Below are 9,646 nucleotides of genomic sequence, written 5' to 3'. Positions count from 1 at the left end.
GTGTAGGGGCGGGAGCTCGGCTGGTGGGACTTGGGTGAAGGGTAACTTACCGGTACTACTGTCTGCTCCCTATAAATAACACCCTCGTCTCTGCGTCTTTCTGTCACCCCATCACTTTTGACTGACTGAACGACGGATATTCCAATCGCTGACCAGTGAAAATTTTTCTTAGAAGACGCCGGCTACCTGCCATTTCATTTCAGGCAGTTAACCAGTAGAAAGCTACCTAACACTTCTCATCTCGGAAAATCGTGTTTTCTGCCGGCAATCTGCGTCGTACTTGCACGATATTTCGAACACGTAAGTCGCAGTCTTTATCAGGCGAAGTGAGCCCAATATTTATGCATGTGTGGGGTTAGACTTTTCGTAATCAGTTCACGCCGCGCCTGGCGCTCCGTCCGAGGTACACACCGGTCAACAGCAGCAACCTTAGTATTTTCTAGCAGCAACTATTCCGACTGCTGTGCGAGTACTTTTTGGCTGCATTATTGACTCACAACAGCCAAAAAATACATGCACAGCAATCAGAGCAGCAACAGCCAGAAGATACTACGGTTGTTGCTACTGACCACAGCTTATCTCGAACTTAGCGTCAAGAGCTGGAGTGACCGATGACGGAGCTTGTAGGCATAAATACTGGATCCGTCCCGCATTGGATTTAACCTCACGGAGCACCTGATGAATATTGCGAGTTACGTGACTGAAACATCATACAAGTACGACGCGAATTACCGGCAGGAAACCCGATTTTCCAAGATAAGTGTTAGGTACCTTTTACTGGTTAATTGCCTGAAATGAAAGATTAGGATGCCACTGTCTTCCAAGGCAAATTTTCACTGGTCGGAGCTTGGAATCTCCATCGTTCAGCCAGTCAAATGTGACTGGGTGACAGAAAGACGCTTGTAGGGAGCAGACAGTAGTACCGGTAAGTTAGACTTTATCCAAGTCCCACCAGCCCAGTGCCCCTACAGCCCGGCTTCTCATCAGCCAGGCTTCCTTTCGAGCAGACGTCATGACCAGGGGACACGCCTTTTCTGACTGATTCGAATTTAGACGAAGGCGCGAGTTGCTCGTAAGAAACCGATGACTATTCAGCATCCATTTCAGCCTCCACGTGCAGATTCACATGATGAGGTCGAATCACAATAGCTAGATGAATTAAAGGGATATTCGAGTGATTTTTACCAAGATTAACTAGTATCAACCTTCCTTCAGAAGACTTGCACGCTGATTATGGATCAATGTGCTTTAAACTTGGGCGATTGCTTTCTGTCTTAAAACACTACAGTTCGGTGACCACAGTGTAACTACCGTGAATATAATAATTCAATCCTGACACCTGTTCATTTGAAGCATATTTCAGTTCTTCTGTTCAGGCTTGCCAAGGCGTGAACTTCTCATTTTCAACGCTTGTCAATCCATTTGTCGTGTATTTTAATGTAACAAACTGAGTTAACTGTGATTCTTATTTAATTTCGTTGATAAGGATTCCTCGATCATTATTTTGGAGGATAACGATTTAACCATGTCATACACAAGAGGGCCTCTTTGCATGTATCTAATTAACACAACAAGCATGGAGATCCACTGAGCATTTACCGTTCGTTTAAACCCATCACTCCCAGAATGGCAGCCCATTCTTCATGAGAAGGCAGTAATATGGTACGTGGGAATTCGGAGAGAATTTGCCATTCTAACCCATGCCAAAGGGGTTCCATTAGCTTCAGATCGGGACTGTAGCTATTGACTCACAGTTGCAGCTTCATGACAGGATGTATGTATTTTTTATGTTGATAGGATCAATCATCGCCTCAGAACAGTTCCTATATTGTACACATTACACAATGCTGTAAAATGTGTTCAGATCTTTCAGAATCAGTATTTTTCTTGAGCAAAATAACCGGACTGCTCCCAAACCACTATAAACATCCCCATGCCGTAACACCATTTTCTCCTCTCTCACTGCCGGCACGACACATGATGGCACTGTCACAGGGAATAGCGTGATGCAATATCCCAAATATTTCGTTTCCAGTCGTCCACGGTCAAGTGGCGTCGTTTTTTAGACTACCTGAAGTGTGGAATACAAAAGCGTATGGCTGATGAAGACATCCTCGGTCATTGTACCTCATTATTGTTGACTACCTACACACACTGTTCTAGCCGAACTGCTGCTTTTGCAGCTCTAGAGTGATAGCTTACGCTGATTTCATGCGATTTTTTTATAACCACTCTTCGCAATGCTCGATGGTACTTGTCCGTAAATAAGATATCCCTAGTCTTGTTTTCTCTGTGGTGGTTTCTTCGGGTATCCACAGTCATCAACAACCGACTTGGGCAGCAAGGCTGTCTCTGATGGATTTACGAACTTCCAGCGTTCTGGAGTAGCTGTGCGTCAGCAACTTCTGTTAACAAGTACACCGAAAAACCAGTCCAAATTGCAAAATCTACTTTTTATTCACTCGATGACTAGTTTTGGGCCGGGACCCATTTTCAAATCGTTGTAACATAATCAAAAATGGTATTTCCGAAAATGTGAAAACCGTGTCAAAAATGTGCAACGAACAGTAAAAAAGAATTTGCAGCTTTGGATTGGCTTTTTGGTTTTCTCATGGATTTGTTACTCAGATGATTTTCAATGACTAGTTCACACTAGAAGTCATTGCGTTGTCTCGATCCACTCTGCTGTTACTGCCTCTCTGCTGACGATGCGATATGCCCCACCTCCTGTTATACTGGCGGGCCCACTTCTTGTGCCATCATTCGTTAGCTTGTTCCGATGTATTTAATCAGATAATGTATTTCACTTATCACTACGATTTTAAATAGAGGTCTGTAGACTGTGGATATGCCAGCGGCTAAATGGGGAGAATTCTGTTTGTCTTGCTTGTTTTCTTGCGAGCTATCTCTCAGGCAAGCAACTAAAAGTGGAGGTCCTTGCCACACTCAAGACCATTACTTTTCATCCAAAATTATTCGGTAGGCGATTGTGTAAATGATGCGAGTGTTGTTACTTTCAGTCGTTCCCGCCTCTAGTTCGGGAAAGTCAGTTTTTCTGTTAATTTTATTTCTTGGCTCATGGTCTTCCGTTTCAGTCTTGCTTAGCTTACCGTGGTTCACCGGCGCTACTCTGTGGACTCGCGAACCGTGCCGATTTCTTTTGTTGATAGCAGACACGGTCAGTCTTTGTGCGACTTTTCCTAACTGCAATTATATCTACAGGTGGTCAGACCGCAAGCCTATCCATGTGAGCAACAGCTGTCGTAAGCAACTGAAAATTATCCTGTATTACATACAGATCGTAATATTTACAGCTTTTCGGCATTTTTAATTATGAGGTTTCATGCCAATGTATTCTCCATTATCTTTGGAACTGCTTGATAAGTTTGGAAACTAATATACGCATTTCATTTTAAGCCCCATAAGTAAACTGTGTTTTGTGTGTGGGGGGGGGGTCGAGGGAGGGGGGGGAGGGGGGGGGAGTTTGAGCGGTCATCATCCCCATAGCCCCCTCCTTTGGCGCCGCGCTAGGACTACTTTACATGCTACATGAAAACGGTGCTGTCCTACAGGTACAGCTCTTGCAAAATAACGTGGCCCACGCACAGAAACATATTATCGTCTCCAATGTTGCGCAGGGTCAATCCTTTGTTCAGAATGGGCAGGTGTCTCAGTTGATTGTCGCCTACTGACCCAATCACTTCGAGTGTTCTTGCCCGTTCCTCTTTAGTACGCGTTGTGGCGCTACAGTCTTCTTGTAACGCAGGCGCGCTACCAACTCTTCATAATCAGGCGTGTAAGAGTGTGTGCAATTTCGTTGAAATTTTGTTGGAAAAGCTAAATGAGGAAACTAAAATAACATTAAAAACTGTGCTTGGGAAGGTTTCACGAAGAACTAGTTGATTCAAACGGCATACCAAAGAGAATAAAAGTAGAGGGGGAAAACATTGTTGAAAGTTCCTCCTGAGTCTTCTCTAATTCAGTAAACATGCCGAAAAGTAAGAGCAAAGTGCGCATCTACGTAATATTGAAGAACCGATAATTGTGGAACTGACATAATTTCCACGTGAGACGTGTTCTTATGTTACATTCTCAGTACTGTGGTATGTAACGTTACCCACTGTGCATCATTTTTAGACCTTTTCTGTTTTATATGATCTATTTTGGCAGATTTTGGTTGGACCTTAACATCTCCGCCAACACCCGGTATCGCTAGTGGCACCGAGGTGCTGCACATAGCAGTTGACAATTGCCACCTGATGAGTCCGTGGCATATCACGTGGTCCGAGCCGCTCACAGCGACAGGGCCACACAACCAGCCGTGATTTTAGTCTATCACAGCCTTTTGCATGAGCTACTGTCACTGACGCGATTCTGCCTATTAGATTGTGAACCTGCATTGTACCTGGACTTGTTCTTATTATCAGCTTTCATTCAGCGCTCTGCTCGTGGTAAAACTGACTGTCTTTATGGAATATATGTCCAAGTCGGAAGCCAACAGCAAAAGGACTTATTTTGATTTAGATTGATCCTCTGTTTATGTGTCTGTTCATTTTCGGAACTGTGGTGAGGATCCAGCGGCTATGATTCTCAATAACTGTCGGATATATGACATAACCTATACTGATAATAAATCTGTAAAATTTTCGTGTCTGTCCTTTTCAACATGCTTGTTTAAAACTACCATACAAAATTTCATGGGGGTGTAGCCGGTAATTTGAGTACAGCTTGAGGCACTATAAAAGCTTTATTTCATGAAAATCAGATCACAGAAAAAGTCGTGATTTAAGATTTTATCTAAAGCCATCGTACTTCTCTGTTTCTCAATTCGAATACGTTGATCGCTTTCACGGGGTTTCCACGATTAGCTTGAGCATAGATTGGGGTACCACGTAGGCTCTACTTCATCCAAACCGGATGACTGAAAAAGAAAGGAAAGAGATATAGTGTTTTAAAATTTAATCAACAGCTGTCGTACTTGTATTTTTCTCTTTCAGAATCAGTTAATCTCTTTTGTGGGTTTTCAAAGGTAATAGAGCATAGCTTGTGCCACTTTCTAGTATTCATCAAAATCGGATAAGGAAAATTTATACCGTTGCTAAAACTTTTTTTCATACTAATATCATAAATGCGAAAGTAACTTGTCTCTTACGTTTTCTTGACTAACCCGCTGAAGCATTTCTATGAAATTGGGTGTGGAGAGAGCTTGAACTACGGAGACAGCTTGAACCCTGAGGAAGATATAGGCTACTTTAGAATGCGTATAGTATTACTTATTTGACTGAAAAATATTGCACGATTTAGGTACAAATATTTACTTTTCGGCTTTTGATGTTTATCATATTTGTGAAAATGCGTTTTTTGCTTCATATGTGCTACGGGATACTATTTGAAGTAATGAATACAATGCTTACACAATCTTCATTCTGCTTAATTCATATTTCCACACTATTTCTTGCTTAAGTACACGTTGTATAATGTATAGCTACTTCAGCAGGACATACGTGTTTGCTCCTGCCCACGTCCTTCTTTATGCCCTGCTTGGCAGCGACAGTGTGCGTGCCAAAACATCATGCGTTGACGCAGCTTCAGAGGTGGGACGGTGGGGTGCGCATCACGAGCTAAGCTTGCCCGAACGTAACAGGTAGACACATGAGGGCAGCTGATGTTATTGAACGTACATTTGCTTACTAACATAACAAAACTACTTATACGGGAGCACATCTGTAGGTAACAGCTAGTCTCTTAATATAACCTTTGCGTATTCGTTAACTGCAGCTTACAAATTAAGCGACGCATGCGTTTATGTGTTCTACAATCCAACTGCGCCTCTCCTACCATTCGGTGTCCATTCATAACGGAGACCCCACAACCACCACTCCGCCTGTGCGGGTCTGGGCCAAGTCATTTTGTGCACAGTCTCTTTGTAGGAACCAAGTGAAGGTCATGACCTGCGCAGCGCTGCTGGTCTCTTTGATTGGAAATCGAACCTCCGATCAGTGCGTGCCTCTGTCGTTCGCCTTCGCATTACTGCTGAGGCTCCTGTCTAGAGGCACTTGGGGGCAATTTAATTAGCGCGTACGCCACGCAGGGGACTGCAGTAGGCAGCCAGGAGACGTGGGAAGGGCTCATTAATATTTCATCGCCGACGACTGGGGAACGCAGGTGGTTGGGTGTAGGCCGCTGCCGTGGCTGCACGCAGCCCCTGGAGGTATACTAGCCGCGCTGCGCTCCACGAAATCTGGTCGCCCACCTGTCTGCGAGTGGCTTTTTACGGCGCACCCGTAATTGAATCGCGCCATGTTAACACGACACTGCAGCGTCCCCGGCTGCAATTAGTCGCTCAGCACTTGACGCAATCGGCTGTCGGGCCGCGGGTAGCAGGCGTTCGCCTTTTAATTGCCCTTTTAAAGAGAATGTATTTCTTGCGCTTCACCATCGACAAAGCGGCCGCTGTCGAACCAGCTCTCCGCTGCAGTTCAATATATCGTCCTCCGTGCCGCCACTGCCGTTTCACAGCCGAAATCGGCTTTTTGAGATTACTGTCATCGGCTCTCTGTACGTTGCCGACTTGAAATCTCTCATTGCGATACGCCTTTATTCCGATCAGAGAGAAGCACATTAAAAAAGTGGGATCGCTATTGTTCTCGGAACGCGGAAGTCGTTGTAAATATGGTAGACATCAAAGTGGCAGGCGACAATGATAACGAAAGAGCGACGGTTTTTCACTGTTTTTCAGGCTGTACTTTGTAATCACAAAGCACAAAAACGCAGCAATTCTGACCGTATCTTCAGCATCTGTGATGCTTTTTTTGCAAAAATTCAGACAACCACACCATAACTCTTTCAATTACGATGTCCTCAATAAAGTGCACTTATTTTTTTCTTTATCAGTATTTCGGCAGGGTACTGTATATTGTTTCTGGCAGAGCTGATGGTAGAGTTACCCCGAAACATGTAGTGGTGAGATATCAATAAAAATTTGGCGACGTTTGTGACGACTAGCGTATTCCCGCATGTTCATTCAGTGCAAAAGATGGTCGCAGATCTCCAAAGGGATTCACTGTCTAAGGTTACAACATTTCTCTGACTCAAACCAAATTTCAAACTCGTGAAGCGTATTTGTTATAACAGAGCGATTCTACATCCACAAAGTTCGAGGGATTGTAGGTGATGTACTCAATAACAATTTGAGATGGGACCCATGTGCGGAATCGTTACGCAACAACGCAACAGAGCCTTGATGGTGATCGCCTGCTGTTAGGCCATCCATTCGATTTCCAATTGATATTTTTATGCCGGCGGACCAAAAGCATTCGTTAATTGTGTAGAGACGATAGGTACCTTCATCCCATCTGAATGTTTTCATACCAACTGAATGCTTACAAATACAAGTTTAGTATTGAAAGAGTGGTGTAGTGACAGATGTTGTTTCTTAAAATTTCGTGTGTCCCCATATCTCCGGTTTAGGTTCTTGAAATGGGTCCCTGTCCTCAAATCGTTTCTCAGGGCTTCCATAACAATCCCTCGACGTCTGTTGGGATTCTTTTGTTCCACGGATTCAAGGCATGAGAAACACGGCACGATACTGTGCACTTTATGTACGGCTATCGAGTTGGAACGTGGACCAGTTTACATTAAACGTTACGTCTGCAGAACAGGCACCTTAAAACGGGCCGAATTAAGAATGCGAACAAAAATACCTCTGCATGTATGACATGAAGGTGGCCATTATGGAACGGTGCGTTATTGCCATGTGGTTTGGAACATGATACATGAGGACGAGAAACTCATGTTTCGGAGAGCCAAGAAGCAAGTAGAAAGTAGTGCAACCGGGTCTGCTGGTGTGCTAGGAATAGTTACTAGTGACAATAGTTATCTGGAAAAGAGTCAATTTACCACTTGACTCTTTTCTTCGTTTTTGAATTTAAGTGACCAAGAGCGTCAGAGCAATGTGCCTGTAGCTTACACGACATTCATACAGTCTGCATCATTGCTGCCTTCAATATAATCCAGGAAACATGAACTGACGTTGGAGATAATTTCCCGGACGATGGATAGGTGTGTGATGCGACCTAGTTCTTTTATTTCTTTTGGTCATCAGTCTACTGACTGGTTTGATGCGGCCCGCCACAGATTCCTTTCCTGTGCTAACCTCTTCATCTCAGAGTAGCACTTGCAACCTACGTCCTCAATTATTTGCTTGACGTATTCCAATCTCTGTCTTCCTCTACAGTTTTTGCCCTCTACGGCTCCCTCTAGTACCATGGAAGTCATTCCCTCATGTCGTAGCAGATGCCCTATCATCCTGTCCCGTCTCCTTATCAGTGTTTTCCACATATTCCTTTTCTCTCCGATTCTGCGTAGAACCTCCTTATTCCTTACCTTATCAGTCCACCCAATTTTCAACATTCGTCTATAGCACCACATCTCAAATGCTTCGATTCTCTTCTGTTCCGGTTTTCCCACAGTCCGTGTTTCACTACCATACAATGCTGTACTCCAGACGTACATCCTCAGAAATTTCTTCCTCAAATTAAGGCCGGTATTTGATATTAGTAGACTTCTCTTGGCCAGAAATGCCTTTTTTGCCATAGGGAGTCTGCTTTTGGTGTCCTCCTTGCTCCGTCCGTCATTGGTTATTTTACTGCCTAGGTAGCAGAATTCCTTAACTACATTGACTTCGTGACCATCAATCCCGATGTTAAGTTTCTCGCTGTTCTCATTTCTACTACTTCTCATTACCTTCGTCTTTATCCGATTTACTCTCAAACCATACTGTGTACTCATTAGACTGTTCATTCCGTTCAGCAGATCATTTAATTCTCCTTCACTTTCACTCAGGATCGCAATGTCATCAGCGAATCGTATCATTGATATCCTTTCACCTTGTATTTTAATTCCACTCCTGAACCTTTCCATCATTGCTTCCTCGATGCACAGATTGAAGAGTAGGGGCGAAAGGCTACAGCCTTGTCTTACACCCTTCTTAATACGAGCACTTCGTTCTTGATCGTCCACTCTTATTATTCCCTCTTGGTTGTTGTACATATTGTATATGACCGGTCTCTATCTATAGCTTACCCCTACTTTCTTCAGAATCACGAACAGCTTGCACCATTTTATATTGTCGAACGCTTGTTCCAGGTCGACAAATGCTATGAAAGTGTCTTGATTTTTCTTTAGCCTTGCTTCCATTATTAGCCGTAACGTCAGAATTGCCTATTTCGTCCCTTTACTTTTCCTAAAGCCAAACTGATCGTCACCTAGCGCATTCTCAATTTTCTTTTCCATTCTTCTGTATATTATTCTTGTAAGCAGCTTCGATGCATGAGCTGATAAGCTGATTGTGCGGTAATTCTCGCACTTGTCAGGTCTTGCCGTCTTCGGAATTGTGTGGATGATGCTTTTCCGAAAGTCAGATGGTATATCGCCAGACTCATATATTCTACACACCAACATGAATAGTCGGTTTGTTGCCACTTCCCCCAATGATTTTAGAAATTCTGATGGAATGTTATCTATCCCTTCTGCCTTATTTGACCGTAAGTCCTCCAAAGCTCATTTACATTCAGATTCTAATACTGGATCCCCTATCTCTTCTAAATCGACTCCTGTTTCTTCTTCTATCACATCAGACAAATCT

Source organism: Schistocerca americana, chromosome 1 (genome assembly GCF_021461395.2).
Source record: "Schistocerca americana isolate TAMUIC-IGC-003095 chromosome 1, iqSchAmer2.1, whole genome shotgun sequence".
In the NCBI taxonomy this organism is placed as follows: domain Eukaryota; kingdom Metazoa; phylum Arthropoda; class Insecta; order Orthoptera; family Acrididae; genus Schistocerca; species Schistocerca americana.
Note: the sequence above shows the minus strand (reverse complement) of the source record.